The sequence below is a fragment of the Onychomys torridus genome, chromosome 6, assembly GCF_903995425.1.
Source record: "Onychomys torridus chromosome 6, mOncTor1.1, whole genome shotgun sequence".
Lineage (NCBI taxonomy): Eukaryota > Metazoa > Chordata > Mammalia > Rodentia > Cricetidae > Onychomys > Onychomys torridus.
In genome coordinates, this window is record NC_050448.1 from 17,068,852 (window position 1) to 17,087,478 (window position 18,627).

Sequence of the window (18,627 nt, forward strand, 5' to 3'; positions counted from 1 at the left end):
TTGCTGGACAGGTGCACACCTGAGCCTGAAGAGGTGGTACCAGCAGTGACCTGAAAAATGGTATGTTCTTCAGGATTGTAGGAGTCATCACATCTGTCATTTCTTTGGAGGGGGGCATGCATCCATCTCAGTTGGCAGTCTCCTTTGGGGGCTGGAATCCTCGGAGCTGGAGCTGGTGCCAACTGGTGCAGGAGCTGGTGTATCTGGAGAGTCCCTTGGCCCAGGCAAGGAGGAGGAAAACTGCAAGATATGCTCGAAAATAGGTAAGGTAAAAATGGGCTCTGGAGATTGTTAATTTTTGTCAGATCAGGGTTTTGTTTGTTTTTTTTGTTTTTGTTTTTGTTTTTATGCAGTAGCAGAACTTTTCCCAGGGACTTGTAGGTATCTGTAAGAGAGCTGGAATAGATTCATATCATAGCAAAAGGGTTAAAAATCCATTTAAGGACTTTTAAGAACTCTTTGTAGTCAATGTTCTATCCGTTTATCAAAGCTGCATTTATCAATATTAAAATTTTGAACCTTTGGAGTTATATCTGAAACTGGTCTATCTTGTACCATGAAGTCTGTGAATGAAGCATACCTGTCTGTAATTTTAATGGGAAACTTATTAATGAGCTATCAGTAATCTTGGGATTGGGTCTGTCAAACTGATATACCCTACTCATCAAACATCATCAGATCTGAGAAGGATAAATTTAAGAACTGAGACAGCTTTCCAGCTACCTGGACAGCAATTCCAGGTCTCTCAGTGGTCATTGGGGACTTGGACAGAAGCCCCAAAGGAAACATTTTTTAGCTGGTAAACTCAGAAGATCTAACAGATTCTTTGTGAAGTAGAAATTTGGGGAGGTCATCTTACTTGTCTTGGCAGAGAGGACAACTGATCTCTGTTGTTCCTCTTTATCATGGTCTGGACAGGATCTCAGCATTTTGCTGCATGGCTGGCCTTGCCATTAGCTTCCAGGTGAAGGTTCTATGGCCATCCATCTTTTTAGGAGAAGATACAGGATGCTACCAGGAGCTGACATGTCTCTTTACTACAAAAAGCTTTTGTATTAAATGTCATATTCTCAGATCTCTACAGGTGTTTGAAGACTGAGGGAACAAAATCTGTTAGATGTATTTATAACTTTGAGAGCGTATATATGACTTAAATCTGAATATGCAGGTTTCCCAGTTAGTTATAGCTTAATGAAGTTAGCAAGAATGGGGGGAGTTGATCTTTGAGTACAACCAGATTATAAGCCTGGATGAATTATATAGAAATAATTATTCCTAAAGGCCATACAATATCTCCCTGGTTCTGCATAAATAAGGTCAAGTGTTTTATCTTATTGCAGAACCATTTTAATCAATAAATATCAATTGGCATTAGAAAGCCAATCAGTCCTCTGTACCAGGGTGTTTCCTTTTGACCCAGAATTTCAGCCTATTCTGGACAGAGAATGTGGCTCAACGTATTTTCTTCTGGAACTGCTTTGAGCTGGCATTGGGGCATTGTTGCCAGGGCCCCCCAAAAGGCTAAAGGCTTAGTCAAAGGCAAGGTAATGGGGCACTTGTCAGTGTCTGACCTGGCCGTAGAGGCAGGGAACAATTATGTTTGGCTGTGGTCCATAACCACTGCTTCGATGTTTCTGCCAGCTTGCTGGAATATAGACTAGAGACAGCAGTTAAAATTTATGAATTTATTTGAAATCTTCAGGCCTGTAGTTCAGGAGAGAGAAAAATATATAAAAGAACATAAAAGTTTTAGCTAAATTACCATTAGCAATCAGTATTGAAATCCAAATCATAGAAAAACAGGTCATAGATAACCAAGGAGAATCTAAAATCCTTTTAAAATCCTGAGCTTATGACACAAAGTGTATCAGAATTGTATTGTTAGACTCTGAAATTTAAAATCTTAAGCATTAGTGCTGCTATCCTATCCCAGCATAGGAACATGCTGTCCCCACCCATATGGTTGCAGAGGCATGAACTCCAGGCCCTAAATAAACTTCCCTCTTCCCAGATGGCTGGAGGCTAGAGCCTAAGAGCACTGGGCACCGCACCCATGCTGCCCTTAGTAAAGGTGGCAGTGAGGTCTTTTTTTTTTTTTTTAGCTGAGGATTGAACCCAGGGCCTTGCGCTTGCTAGGCAAGCTCTCTACCACTGAGCTAAATCTCCAACCTGGCAGTGAGGTCTTATGACCCACCTGTTTGGACTTTAGCCAAGATGGCTGCTAGACCATGTGGTTGACCTTATTTAAATATAAATGCAATAATATTAACAAAAAAAACTAAGAAACAACTAATTTGAGATGGAGTAGGTGGGGGGCATGAAGTGATTGGAAAAGAGAAGGAGAAAACAATTATTATGTCTTTATAATTTAAATATTAATCATGGGATATAGAGCTAAATAGTGAATTATGAGAAAACAAAATAGAAATGGCTGACAATTAAAAGTGTTTAACTTGCTTAGCTATTGAGGAAATGCAGATTACAACTTCTCTCAAATTTCATCTCACCCAGTCAGAATGCCTAAGGTGAAAAGACAAAAAAACAAAAAATGACATTGCTGTCATTAAGGAAAAGGAACTCCATTTCAAGTCTTGAGAGAATGCCAACTGGTACAAGAAATTTAAGAATCAGTATGGAGGTTACTCAAAATGGTCACTCTAGGTATGCCATATGACCCAGCAGTACCACTTCTGTATATATACACAAGGGAGTCCACATCCTATTCTAGAGACATCTGCTAGTCCATGTTCATTGTAATTATATTTACAATAGCCAGGAAATGGAAGCACCCCAGATTTGCATCAACTGATGAATGAATAATGATAATTGTTGGAGTCATACAGGGTAATGTCATTCAGATATTGAGAAAAATGAAACTATGGAACTCACAACTAAATAGGTGGAGCTGGAAACAGTTGTTTTGAGAAACCCAGACCAAGGGAGATAAACATCACACGTTTTCCGTCCCTGTGGAGTTGGTGTTAGATCGGCAGATATGTGTTTCAATTGCAAGACTCATGTTCATGAGACTACTGAGGGGCCATGGGAACGGCTATGAGTAGAGCAGAGACAGAATGCACAGATACAAAAGGAAACATGGACCAAGTGGAACTAAACTGGGATGGGGAGTGCAGGTGGGCAGCCAGGGGGAGAAGGGACAGAGATAGATAAAACCAAAACCTTTGGAAAAGATGTGGAAATGGACTATGCTTTAATATCACTAATACACTCATACACAGGAAGTCCCAAACACATACACAGAAAAGAAAATAGAGAGAGGAGAGAGAAAGATGGACTTAAAATGGAGTTACTCTTAAACAGAGGAACAGTGCCCCTACTAGACAACATTGGATAATGTACAAAAACTCTGTGTCATGTAGATAAGGTACTTCTTTTGAAGCTCTTGCCAATTAGGTCCCAAAGACCACTGAAACATCACATTGTACTGCAATTGCTCTTGGCTGTTCTCAGGAACTTTATGATAACACCCTAAAGACACCATATGCTTGAGTCAGATAGCACTGCAAAATCAAAGCTGTAAAGAAGCAGATTTATCCCTCTTGACTTGCTTTCAAAGTGCTGGAAGGTGCTATGCAAGCTTCTTGAGGAGACAGGTTATCATCAGTCATGCTCAACTACAACATTTCTACCTACGGTAATAACAGACCTAGTGCAATAGTAGTACAAATATTGTGGGGGTAAGCAACCACTACCTGACTGTGTCTAAGTCCCTCTCCACAGGATGAAACACATACCTGACACCATTATCAGACTAAGGACCTAAGGATAGACAGGTCATGGGCCTTAAGGAAGAATATATTACTAGTATGCTGCTAAATGGACATAGAATGAAAATGACTTAAAATAACTTTCCATCAGATCCATAGATCAATGGATCTCCCATCTCTCAATTTAGATGCTTCCAATTGAAGCCTATTGTTCATAACTGGCAAAGTTGCAGTGACTGAGGACTGCTCAGGCTTTAATCAACATAAAGAGCTCAATCCCCTTCTATGTCTCAGGGATCATTGAGCAAGATATAGCAGGAAGAGCATAAAAGTCAGAGGTGAGCTGTTTCTCTGGGACAGAAACCAGAGAGGCATTCATCTAAGCTGCCTTCAGCTTCACATGGGGAATTTTCAGTAGAATTATTTCCTGAGTGAGCTTTTCAGCCTGCCATTGCTAATTGTTTATACTAGAGTCAAAATGTAGCAAAAAGTGACAGTTCCATAGATGGAAGGTCTTAGGTTTGAAGCATAGTTAGTATATACTTCTATTTTGTCACATAAAAAAGGTTGAAGGCATGTTTTCAACTTTGGACAGTAAGCTCTGATTTGTAAGTTTCATAAAAGCTATATAAAACTAGATAAACAAAAATCACTTTCTAACATATTTTGAATTAAACATTTTCTCATATTGCCTTAGAAGAGAACCAAGATGGAATTTTTTATTATGGATTAGGAAGTCAGCATAGAAACTTTAATGTTCTAGACAGTCTTCAGAGCCCATTGAACTTTCATTAAATATTTGGGAAAACCCACAAGTCCTCCTTACTATCTTCACAAATCTCTAGGAATCATGAAGCTCATGTTTCAGGGTCAATGGTTCATGTACTGAGAACTCAATAACCACATAGAGGCTAAAGACACATTTTCCATGCTCAGTGCCCTAATGCAAACACTGTTAGAGGATCAGAGGTAGAAAGAGCTGTTAAATAATCCTTAAATTACTATAGGTACAATTAGGGGAAGAAGTTGATGCTACAAAAAATCACATCATCCTTTTTTTTTTTTTTTTTTTTTTTTGGTTTTTCAAAACAGGGTTTCTCTGTGTAACTTTGAGCGTTTTCCTGGAACTCACTTGGTAGCCCAGGCTGGCCTCCAACTCACAGAGATCCTCCTGCCTCTGCCTCCCGAGTGCTTGGATTAAAGGCATGTGCCACCACTGCCCAGCTGAGATAGGGTTTCTTTGCATAGCCCCAGATGTCCTGGACTCATTCTATAGACCAGGTTGGCTTTGAACTCAGAGATCTGTCTGCTTCTGGAGTGCTGGGATTAAAGGAATGTGTCACCTTTTAAAACATTTGGGATTCATTCTTTTTTCCCATGCTCATATTTTTACCTTCCTTCTTTTCCTTTGTCCAGTGTTGTCAACAGAACCAAGGACTTTGTACATGCTACAAAGTGCTGTACCTGAGAATGTCTGCATTCTAGATGTGTTATTAAGACATTCCCCTGTGTCTTGAATTGGGAGAGGATTGTATCCCTCCCAATCTCAGTGGTCAGGACAAAGATAAAAGGGTAGTTTTCAAGAAAAGCAATCAGCATGAGAGAAAATTGCACTTCTCCAGGGAAAACGTCAGGGAATGGTGGAAGAAATAGATGAGAAGGGAGTATGTGGGTCAGGAAAGAAGCATGGGCATCTGTATGTGCAAATAAGAAATGCTGGAAAAAGAGACACCCAGGAAGAATTTAGGAAATGCTTCTTGGTGGCATATTTTCTAATTATCTCATTCCCAACCATAATGAGAAGCACTTAGTTGTTGAATAGTTTGTTTCCTGAAGAACTTGGGGGGTTTCTGTGGGAGGGAAGTCAGTGACAGAGGCTTATGGGAATGCACTATAAGGTACAAAAGCTAAGCAGGGTGTCCAATGGCAGTCAACTAGATAAGTACTACCTACTGCATAAGAAAGTCATAGGTGGCAGAATTCCATTTCCCCAGCATAAATGAATCACCATTAACATCTGTATTAATTACCTAAGAAGCAATACAAACCAGATTATAATTAAGGGCTTCAACAAGTTTAACAAATCTCTCATAGGCCTATTGGCTCTGTTGGACTGTCCTGAGGGGATATGACTTAGATCCTATCTAGTATTTACTGTTGAATGTGCTTTGATGTAGTATTCTGTAATTTCTTAAAATGTCTTCTCAATTTGTAGACTTCACTGCATTATGCATGTGCTCATAATCATTCAGATGTGGTTATGCTGTTAATTAAAAGCAACTGCAACATTAATGTCCAGGATGATGACCTCTAAACACTCTTGAATAAGGTAGCTATTTGCCAGCAGTTTGAGTATGGAATTGATTAGCTCTACATGAAGAAAGATGGTAAGAACAGCAGTCATCAATCATAATCAACCATTGAAAAATGAATTCAATGTTGTTTATGCTATGTTCTGGCCCATGCCTTTAATCCCAGAACTCAGGAGTTAAAATGCAGGCATATCTCTGTGCGTTCAAATTGGGCTACATAGTGACATCCTGTATCAGAAAGTTGTTGTTTGTAAATATCAAATGTATGATATAGGGACTCAAAATTAAAGGATTTAGAACACTTGCTAAATGTTTTTCATATGAATAGTAAAATAATGATCACTTTTAAGCATATGTCACAGTGAAAGGATATCTTCCAAAAAGCCTGAAGAGAGAAATGAAAAGAATGTCAGGTTTAATGGAGATTAAGATTTTCACAGTGAATTACTCTAGCTGTTCCTACCTACCCTAAATAAAATAAATAAAAGTAAAAATTTTAGAACTCTAAAAAGAATTAAGAAAATCCAGTATAAATACAGTTATTTTGTTTTAAAATGTGTTTCTTAATGTTTTGGAAAGTCAGAATTAAAGTATTTCAAAGCAATTTCAACTATTAAAATATATTGTCAAAAATGTTGCTTACTGGGAACAGCTCCTATTGTGGCTTGGAAGCAGCAAGTTTGAGCCTCCTTCCCATTTGCCTCTGTTCCCCCTCAGTGGGTCCTTGGGGCTTTGTATATCATCCCCTGCAACTCATTGCCTCATCACACTCTTTGCCTCTAGGATGTTGGTGACTGAAAAGGACCTAGTGAAGTATGAGCCATGGAAGAAGATTCAGCAGAACATGTTCATTCACTGGTACAATGAGCACCTCAAGTGTGTGAACAAATGCATCCGGAACCTGCAGACAGACCTGACTGACAAGTTATGGCTCATTGAGCTACTCAAGGTGCTCATCCAGAAGCACAGGCACCATAAGTCCCACCAGCAGCCCACCTTCCAACAGATGAAGCTGGAGAACGTGTTGGTGGTGCTGGAGTTTCTAGGCCATGAAAGGATCAAGTTTGTGTCCATAGATAGTGAAGTCATTGTGGATGGGAATCTGAAGCTCATCTTGGGCTTGCTGTGGACTTTGATCCTTCACTACTCCATTTCCATGTGTTCTACCCATGTCATGAAACCCCAAGAGACCACCAAGGAGCCAGTTTCTGATGCAAGCACACGAAGGTCATTTTATTGTCAAGTTCAAACCTGGGCCACCACCCAGCTGATGGAGAAAAATGTGGTAGCAGCAGTGGGTCCAATGGTAGGAGAGCTTTTGAAGGGAAAAAACACAGGCTGGGAATTACATGCCTTGGTATCTTGAGATTGGGTAGAAGCGATATAGGGCAAGGAGATTTTTTTGAAACTATTGTCCAGGCTTTTGGCATGAAACCACATTTGAAACTATTGGGTTAGATTTTTGGTGCAGAACCACAACCTGTTTACAGGATTATCTGGATATTTTCAAGGGCCATAAACTACTGACAGGATGTCTGTAGGAGCATCTGGGTCTTGTTAAACTTTACTGTCCTGTTTCTTAATTAGTTGCTTCTAGGCTATCTGTTTGAATTGTCATGGCACATTCCTGAGGTTCTTCCTGGAACTGAGTACAGTCCCTAGTCACCAGGTGGTCTAAGATGGTAGCCCTTCCCTAAGATGGAGTCTGTAAAGTCAGGTATAGGCCTTCATATTGCCTTTACATTCCCCACTTCATAAGTACCAATGACAAGACACAATCATGAGTACTTCCTGTCCAGAGGTTCAAGGGTATTGGGACCTAAGAACAATTAGCTAACAGATTTTTCTAGGGCAACAACATCTGTATCTAGTCATCCTTAAGGCCCTGTAGTTCTGATTTTCAGTACAACCAGGTTATGACCTTATATAATACCTCTTTGGTTCTGCAAAAAGAAGGTCAATTGTCTTATTTTATTGTAAAACCATTTCAGTTAATAAATTTATCTATTGACAGCTCTGAACCTATTTTCCTGGTATGTCAATGGGCATTATTGTTGGCCATCTTGCCCCTATGCCAGGAAGTTTCCTCTTGACCCAGCATTTCAGCCTATTCTGGGCAGGGAACATGGGATGATGTATTCTCTTCTGGAACTGCTTGTAGCTGACATTGGAGCCCTGTTGTCAGGGCCCCCAAAAGGCTAGTCAAAGGCTGGGCAATCTGTCAGAAGCAGGTGGCTATGTGACCCAGCTGTAGAGACAGGGAACAATCACATTGGCTTGGCTGGTCTATGTCAGCTTTTAGCACATCCAAAGCAGTGTAGTCAGCAATTGAAGCTTGGAGGTGTGTCTGCCAGCCAAGTGGAAACCTGTTGAGACAAACTTAAACTAGGAACTGCATTTAAAATTTATTAACTGATTTGGAATTTTTAGGCCCATATTCTTAGTAATTGGGAAGAGCAGGAGTCTCAAGACCAGGAAAGAGAAAAAATACCATTCTTAGGAATAGACAGTGGGGAAAATTTAAGCTATACTCATCTGGGTCCTTCAGACCTCCAAAAAGTAGATCCAAGTTATGACTCTTTTAATCCTCTGAGGCCTATATGAATTATCTTACAAAATGACATAAAAGTTTTAGATACATTAGTATTACCAATCTGTACTGAAATCTATATCATAGACAAAGTAGGTGATGGGTATCTGCAAAACAGCAGAAGCAGACTCATACCTTTGAGTCCCAACAAGAACTAAAGATTTTTGTTAAACGCATGTGCATTTTCCTTCTGTCCAGAAAGCCAGGTAGAAATTAGACAGAGATCTTTGGCCTGATGAGAGGCACTTTTAAGTTTATATTTAGATATATTTAGATGACAACTAAAATAAATCTAAAATGTTGAGCTTGTGACTGAGCAGCAAGTATTCATTGCTCTACCAACTTATCAGAACTCTATTAAATGTTAGTCTCTGAACTGTTATATCATAGGAGACAGCAATCTGAATCATTTCTCATTACAACTTGTATTTACATCTTAAATCATTTTCTGAGATCCTCAAAGTTTATAAGCTTTCATATCCTCAGACTTTTTAAGACCCATACTTACACCTTTATGACTTATTTAAACTTTTATATCTGAGAACATTTTCTTAAAAATGCAAAAGGATCTGGTTGTCTGACGCTGCCAAGTTGACAAAGTTATAGCTAGCCCAGCTGTCAGTACTATCAGATCCAAGAAGGATAAATTATGTCTGAGAACAGGCCAAGCAACTTCCAATTCTATAAATGACAGGGACCAGTCCATACCCAGGTCTTTATAGTGTTGGAAGCCCAAGTATCAGAACAGCATCATCTTCCTTGGTCATCAGGCCCCTAAGCCAGAGTTTTTCCTGTAGAAGAGGGACACACATGGGAAAACTGATCTTACTTTGTCTAGGCAAAAGGGGTGCAATCAGTTTTCCAATGTCCTGCTGCTTGTCCACAGTCAGGGCCCCATACTGGTGGTAGGAATTGCATTGGGGGCATCTTGCCTTGTTGTCAGTGTTGCCATAATCCAGGCAGAGACATTTTGGTGCCTCATATGTAATCTCTGAAGACCTTGGGTCAGCCAGGATCTAGATGTCTGTCTGATATAGTAAGCTTTTAGATCAACATTTTAAATGCCATATTCTGCATATCTCTGAAGTATGAAGTCTGTCCAGGTATATCTGAATAGATAAACTTTTTTTTCTAGTTTATTGTTTTAAGCTCAACCCTGAAAACATATGTAAGGGACTGAGTAAAAAATATCCCCGTAATTAATTACATCAGTAATTAGCATGACTATAATTAAAAAACTTGATTATTTATAAGATGACTATTTACTTATGTTCTCTAACAGTCTACAATAAGTAGCCTTAAAAACAATTATTTTAAATTGAAACTCTTCTAGTATCAAATACAGGTCCAATAAAGAAAACAAAACAAAATGTCAATATTAAACATTTATATGACTCAGTTTACTCAAGTAGCTTAAGCTTAACAAATTTAGCAAAGACAAGGAGGCTAGACAACATTTTTAAGCCCGACTAGACCTTGAGTAAGGAGAAACATTCTCCAAATCACTGGTTCTCAACTTTCTCAATGCTATTTCATAACTGTGGTTTTGCCATTGTTGAATCTTAATGCAAACATCTGACGTACAGGTGGACCTAGGCTACCCCTGTGAAAAGTTTTTTCATCCCCCACTCATGGAGTCAGAAGCTGTTCCAAGCCCTTTGCCTAGGCCATTGCTTTGCTGCATTACAAGGAATGTACATCTCAATTCCTGGTGACTATCACCTGGGTGGTTCTTAAATTACAAAGTTTAGCTGCCAGAGCAAGGTACATTCTTGAGTATAAAAGCATTGAGGTGTAGCTTTAATATTTATCAAATACCTTATTTATTAAACACATGTAGCCATCTATTTAAAATCTCTAGAAGCTTGTTGCTGAACACTTGGCAAAGACATAAGGACTTAGGTATAAATCTCTAAGTTAGTTTTTATAAACCTGAATAGATCTATATAACCTTAGTAAAAGATGGTTACCAGCCATGTGGCTGTCTACATCATGAGGAGTTCACCAGCCAAGATGGAGGAAAGCCACATGCTTGCTGTTTAAAACATGTTTTTCTAAACAATAATTACTGACACACATATGTACAGTTGGATCCAAGTTACATACACATACATATAGTTAAAGCTAGCTTAAATTTGCAAATAGAGTTAAATCTAAGTCACATACCTGTTTATACACACATACACACACACACACACACACACACACACACACACACACACACACATATATATATCCATTTTTAACACAGTTTACAGTAAAGAATCATCAGCTAGACCAGTGCTAGTTGGAGCTCACTGACTCTGGACTGACAGCTTGGGAACCTGCATGGGACTAAACTAGACCCTCTGAATGTGGGTGACAGTTGTGTGGCTTGATCTGTTTGTGGGGTCCCTGGCAGCAGGACCAGGACTTATCCCAGGTGCATGAACTGGCTTTTTGGAGCCCATTCCCTGTGGTGGGATACCTTGCTCAGCCTTGATACAATGGGGAGGGGCTAGGCTCTCCTTCAGCTTGGTATGCCAGACTTTGTTGACTACCATGGGAGGCCTTACCCACTCTGAGGAGTGGATGGGGGTAGAGGGGGAGGGAGGTGAGGAGGTGGGAGAAGGGGAGGGAGAGGGAACTGGGGTTGGTATGTAAAATGGAAAAAATTTTAATAAATAAATATATTTTTAAAAAAGAAAAAAAAAGAATCATTAGCTAATTTTAAAATGAAAACCAACCAGAATTAACTTTCAAATTCAGTATTTGCAGGTATAAGAAACCACAACAAACATAGTTCACATCCCTCTGACCATCTACAATCTTCTGTGGACCTTCAGTTCATTCCTTTGATTCCTCAGACATTTACTTCAAATTTCTCTTTTCCCTTCCTTCTCTTATTTTTTTAGTCTCCTGCTTTTTCTCTTATTTTTTAAATACAGAAACTCTTACCAAGGTCTTTCTTGTGATTCCCCTCAGTAGTCTAGGATATATCAGAAAGCTACAATATTTTAAACAAGAACAGAAATACATGCATATAGATAACAAGAATAACTCTAAATTTGTAACCACACTGTACAAACATGAAGAATTTATTGGATCTGAATGATCAAGGGAGCCCTGGCTACAGCATTATAACATAGCCTCCGTAGCTTAGCAACCATAGGCAGTAACATTCCGTTCTGCCCTTGGAGCCAAACCTTGGTCAGGTTTAGCAGGCAGCCCCAGGGCATGTCTTGGGAATCCCACCCATCAGCATGGGGACAAAAGATCACCGCCAACCCCAGATTCTCAAGTGCACGAGATTGGCAGACCAGAGGGGCATTCTCCATTAGCCTTGACCCCAACAGCACACCTGGGTGAGGCATGCTCCAAGCTACAGGAGACCTCACTTGCTCCATGCTGCTCCATCCTTCGATTCCCTGTGTGGCAGCCCTGCCACACACCTGCCACGTCCAGGCCCTGCAATGCTCACAGTTTGCTCTAGCACCCAGCCACATCTAGTCCCCACTGCAGCCTGCAGGCCACCATGCAGCAAAGACTCCACACTACAGCTCCCCGAGCAGGGGCTGGCCTTGAACCTGCCATGTCACACCCTGCCCTAGCTCCCAGCTGATTGGTGGCACCCTAAGTCCCCACAGAAGCCCCTGGGCTGCCCTGGCCGTGCCACAACACTGAGCTTCCTGGCCCACCACTGTCTGTACTCCTACCCAGACAGCAAGCCAGGGACCCTGCATCCCTTCCACTGGCCATCTGGCCCCAAAGGCTGTTCATGCACAGCTTCTATCAGGAGTCACAATGCACACACAAGCCCAGGCATAGAATACGAATACCTGTGGCCACATTTCTCACACATTTACACATTCATACAGGCAGGACATTCCAACAGAAAGGCAAACAATTTTCCCAGGGAAACAGTATCAGCTGACCACAAACAGATGTTGGGGGTCTCTGTCCCACTACAGATCTGAGGGCATCTGTCCTCAATTAAACAGATGTGGGGGCATCTGTCCCACAACTGGGGTCTGAAATGTCTTTTGGGCCCCTGTGATCGTGGTCCTTGGGCACACCTACTCCTTAACCATTCCTGATCACAGTCACCAATTTCATCGACTTAGGCATGCAACAGAAATGAAACTGAACACAGACAGACAGGACAGACACACACTTAGAGACACATTTACCAGCTGGTCAGGGATCCTCCACTCTGGAGTCTGTGGGGTGATGGGGTTTCCCAGCCAATGCACCAAATGTTGTACCCATGTTGCAAAACCCCCAGTGCTATGGATATCACTCTGTATAAATAAAATGCTGATTGGCCAGTAAGTATAGGCGGGACAAGCAGAGAAGAGAATTCTGGGAACTGGAAGGTAGAGAGAGAGACACGGCCAGCCACTGCCATGACAAGAAAGAAATAAGATACTGGTAAGCCATGAGCCACGTGGCAAAGTATAGATTAATAGAAATGGGCTAAATATAAGAGTAAGCGCTAGACAATGGTAGGCCTGAGCTAATGGCCAAGCAGTTTAAATAATATAAATGTCTGTGTGTTTATTTTACAAGTGGGCTGTTGGACTAACAGGGCTTGGTGGCACCTGGAGAGAAGGTCTCCAACTACACCCCAGAGACCACCAAGGAGCCAGTTTCCAATGCAAGCACACAAGCATCTTTTTATTTGAACCTGGGCTGCCACTCAGCTGATAGACAGAAGTGCGGTGGCAGCAGCAGGCCTTAGGGTAGGAGAGTTTTCAGGGGAAAACCACAAGCTGGGAATTACATGCCTTGAGATTGGGTAAAAAGGGTATGGGACAAGGTATCTAGGCTTTCATATTGCCTTCACACATGTGTGTATGGAAAGATGAAGGGGATCATGATGCTAAGAAGCAGACACCAATGCAGAGGCTGCTAGGATGGATTCAGAACAAGATCCATACTTGCCCATCACCAATTTCAACCAGAACTGGCAAGATGGTCAATCCCTAGGAGCCCTGGTAGACAGCTGTGCTCCAGGTCTATGCCCAGACTGGGAATCCTGAGGCCCACAAAGCCAGTGGATAATGCCTGTGAAGTCATGCAGCAGACTGATAACTGGCTGAGCATCACGCGGGTCATCACTCATGAGATTTTTCACCTAGAAATAGAGGAGCACTCCATGACATGTCTCAGTTCCCCAAAGACACACTCAAGCTAGGTGCTCCTCTTAAATCCAAACTCAATCCATTGAAATCCAGGGCTTGTGAGAGAGGAATCAAACCCACTGGAAACATGGTAAGGCAGCCAGACAAGTTCACTGTAGATATCAGCTCTGGACAAGGAGATGTGATGGTGTTTGCTGAGGACCCAGAAGGGGACAAACAAGAGGCACATGTGACCCCAACACTGACAAGAACAAGACCTACTCTGTGGAGTGTCTGCCCAGATCACCTGGCTCCACAAAGTCATATCCTCTTTGCAGGACAGCACATCTTTAAGGGCCCATTTGAAGTGAATGTTGACAAAGCCCAAGTAGATGTCAGGAAGGTCACTGCAAAAGGGCCAGGGTTGGAAACTACAGGGAACATTGCCAATAAGCCCACCTGCTTTGACTGCTACACAGCTGGAACTGGCATGGGTGATGATGACACTGAGGTGGAGGATCCCTAGGGCAAGAACAATGTGGAGCTGCTGGTGGAAGATAGAGGAAACCAGTGAAAACCAGCAACCATGTGGTCAAGGTCTCCTCTGCTCAAGATGCCATTCCTAAGAGTCCCTTTGGCATGCAGTTGGGGAAGCCTGCAATTCAAATGCCTGCTGGGCCAATGGCTGAGGCCTGCAGCCCAAAGGACTCCAGATCTGGGAGACTGCACACTTTAAGGTGGATAGCAAAGCTGCTGGAGTCAGGAAGCTTGGTTTAACTGGGAATGGCCCTAAGGGTCTTGAGGAGCTCATATGCAAAAGGACTTTCCGGATGGGATGTACTCATTTAGTTCTATCCCAGCACACCAAGGAAATACAGTATTTCAGTTACTTGGGGGAGGGGGTCATTCTAAAGAGCTCCTTTGAAGTTCAAGGTGGCCTTGAAGCAGGCATACAGAAAGTCCATGCATGAGCCCCTGGTCTCAATGGTGGATTATTGGTCAGTCAGAAGACTTCGTAGTAGAGTCCACTGGTTCTGAGGTTAGGACTCTGGGTTTCACAACTGAAGGCTGTTCCCAGGCAAAGACACAATATTATTATCAAAATGTTAGATCATTGGATGTCAAATATTGGCCCTAGGAGCCTGGAGAATATGCTGTTCACATTTTATGTGATAATGAAGACATCAAGAATAGCCCAATACATGGCTTTCATCCACCTTGCTACCAAAGACTACAACCCAGATCTAGTCATATGGGCTGAGTTTACAGAAATCTGGTTGGATTGTCAACAACCCAGCTGAGGTCATTATGGATCCTATGGACGATGGAAAAACTCCCTTATAGATACTGGCTTGGGACAGAGAAGGCCAGCTCATTGACACCCAGATGAAGAGTCACATGGATGGCACATATGCCTGCTCATAAACCCCAGTTAAATCCATCAAGCACACCACAGCTGTGGTCTGGAGAAGTGTGAATATTCCACCCAGTCCCTACAGAGTCAACATCTGGCAAGGTGGCCATCCACAGAAGGTCAAAGTGTTTGGACTGAAAGGGTATGCGGTGCTGGTGGCTGGCACTGGTTACCACGTGGAAAGGTCACAGTCACAACAGAACCCAGTGGTACCTTTTAGAGCTTTATTAGGAGGAGAGAGAGAGAGAGAGAGAGAGAGAGAGCGCCACAGAGCCAGAGAGAGCATGGGATGCATGTCCAGATTTTAGGCTGGGATGCAGTCACCCGCTGATGATGTAATAAGGCACCAGATGAGACCCTGAGCTATGCATATTCAGAATCCTTACATTCTAGACTTTTGCTTATTATAAAAAAGCAAGTAGATAGGAATAGAGGCATCGTTTCTTCTAGGAAAAACTGCTTCCAGCTGACTTGGAGGACATCGGTTGGCTCTTGGGAGTAATAGGAAAGAGGGGGTCTTCCAAAGTAGACAGGTGTTGTTGGATGATGGGCTGTCCATCCTGGAGCCATGCATCTTTATTGGCTTGGCACTCTGGCTGCTTTTGTATCTGACAGAATGCTGGTGAGACAGGAAAAGCCTGAAGTAGGTCCGACCTGTCCAGATGGATTTAAGCTGGTTTCTGGAGCTTGGGAAAAGTTTTGAACATGTTAAAAAGCAGCCATGAGAATATTAGTGACCATTGGTGGTGTTTAGTACTCTGCTTGTATTGGTTAGTGTTAATGAGAGAGATAGAGAAATTGGAACATGTAAAGCTTTATCAGAGAGAGATTATTTTAAGGCACCTGTTTCCTTTACTAGTTTGGCATCCAGGAGACAAGGTGATCAATTGTTAAAGGCATTTTACACTAATAGATGTTTACATTAAAGTGTTTTTTGTACAGCCCAGATTAAAGTCTGTTTTTGTAGAGCCCAGACACTTTTGGGTTAGAGGTGTAATTACCTTTTAGCTGTTACAGTTTCTTACTTGATGATCTCTGGACTCCAGTACTGTGGTGGTCCTATACCATTAGCTGAACAGAGAGTTAGAACAGGGAACTGGGAAGAGAAAAGCTTGTGGTGCATGAGAATTTTTATTTATTTACTTATTTATTTATTTATTCATTCATTCATTCATTCATTCATTTATTTATTTATTTATTTATTTGGAATTAGGGACAAGACAAAGATCAGGGCCCTGTCTGTGCACATGTGAGAAACACAGGCAGATAAGTCTGGAGTGAGGCACATGGAAGCTCCTATCTTAGCTGGAAATCTTTTCCCATTAAGTAACTCTGAAAGTGCAATTAAATCTGTTTAGGTGGGTAAGGCTGTCCTCCCTACTCCAACAATAGAGAAATGAGGAGAGGTGCTGTGGATATCGCTCTGTGTAAATAAAGTTCTGATTGGCCAATGGTCAGGCAGGAAGTATAGGCGAGACAAGAGAGAAGAGAATTCTGGGATGTAGAAGGCTGGGGAGAGACACCACCAGCCGCCGCCATGAGAAGCAACATGTAAAGGTACTGGTAAGCCACAAGCCATGTGGCAAAGTATAGACTAACAGAAATGGGTTAATTTAAGATAGAAAAGGTAGATAACAAGAAGCCTGCCATAGCCATACAGTTTCTAAACAATATAAGTTTCTGTGTGTTTACTTGTTTGGGTCTGAGCGACTGTGGGACTGGCAGGTAAGAGAGATTTGTCCTGACTGGGCCAGGCAGGAAAACTCTAACTACAAATGGCGCCCAACGTGGGGCAAGAGTTTCCACCTAAAACCTGAGAAAAAGATTCTAAAACGGAGCTAAAAACAGCTTCCTAGTTGTCTCTCTCAAGTTAGCGGCAGCCTGCCGGTTTGAGCTACTATGGCAGGTTCCTGGCGTGTGCGTCTGAACTGCAGTGTGGCGGGAATGAGGATTCTACAAGTGGCACTTTACTCTGCTGTGTGGTGGATTTAGCCTTTGCGAGTTTAAGAAAAAAAAAAAAGGTTTCTAGGCTATGTGCTGCTTTTATAGAACTGCTTCTGATAGTTGATGGTACACATAGCTCCAGACCCAGAGCTAGTGATAAACTGTACCACTGCCATGTTGGAAAGTTGAGGTGGGCGGAGCCAGCAGCCACAGCGGTGTTTCAATCTTACAAAGATGGATATTACACAGAGAATCTGGTTTATGTTATCTTTTGGATTTTTAACTGCAGAAAAAGATTTGATCATAAAAGCTGTTGAGTTAAACAAATATGTAAATTTTAAAGGTACCTTGACTTCACAATTTGGATATAAGGATATGTTGCTTTGGAAAGGAGTCTCTGCTTTTGTTTCCACAGAAAGCCAGAGGCTGTGGATTTGTTCCAGATTAAGATACATCAGGTTTGATCAGCCAAGACCACCTGAAAGGTCTCCGATGACACAGTGGCCCAGATGATCCGACATCCAGAATGGTTTCAAGGCAAGTGGCTCAGAGGTTCACCCTAATGAACTACTCCATAATCCTAAAATTTTCTTTGTGTCCCCATAAGATGCAGCACCCCCCTCCAGCAGGAAGTAGTAAGAGAAACTACGCCCACATTTCCAAAATTATCAAGCTGGCTTTGGAGATGGAATTGGCTCACTCCTTCTCTAAACCCAGACATATTGCTAAAAAAAAGGTTAAGAGATTCTTGTGTCCCAAATCAGAAGAGCCCTCTGGTGTGGGACAGAGAAAAACCAAGATTTTTCTTTAAAGCAGGTTGATTATAAATGCTATCTCTTTCTAAAGAAGAAAAGGGGATATGATATAGATATAATAGGATGAAAGGGTAGATTAAGGAAGGAACTTACTTCTAAAGAACAACAACTTGTTTAAAATGTTTTACATTGGTATAGATTTTAGTCTATTGATACAAACGTAAAGTTAATTTTGTTATACTATGTATATATTTCTACTCGTGTTTAAGGTATTGTGTTTGTATAGCTCATTTAAAATTGTAATGGATAATTAAAAATAGATTAATAACTGGTCATCTATGATAATCATACCCATAGCCATGTTAGGTAAGTCTTCTAGGTATACACAGAGATATTTCAGATAGACAAGTAATCTTCAAACACTTCAAAGGTCTACAGAATATGGCATTTAAAATATTTTTAAAATTTAGACTTTCTGGACAGTGAGACATGTCTGCTCCTGGCAACACCGATTTATTTCAGAGACAACGATGGGCATTGAAGACACTTCATACCTTATCTTCACCTTGGCAAAAATAGCCATTTGGGCAAGAAACTGTTCTTGCCTGGACTGCTTGCTTAACTGGACATGCAGGACCCATAGAAAGGTGACCACTGAACTTTGCTTGAAAAAATGGTCCTTCAGGTTCCTGCTTCGCAGAGAAAACTGCCAGACATTCTACAGGACACTGAGAAAAATAACCAAGAGACTCTAGCTCTGTGGGCTGAAGACAGATGCCCCA

At 41.5% G+C, this 18,627-nt stretch overlaps 1 pseudogene; it reads left to right on the plus strand.

Annotated features, from left to right (window-relative positions):
• The first annotated feature begins 206 nt into the window (after nucleotides 1-206).
• LOC118585566 overlaps nucleotides 207-18,627 on the plus strand; it is a 35,231-nt pseudogene continuing 16,810 nt past the window's right edge.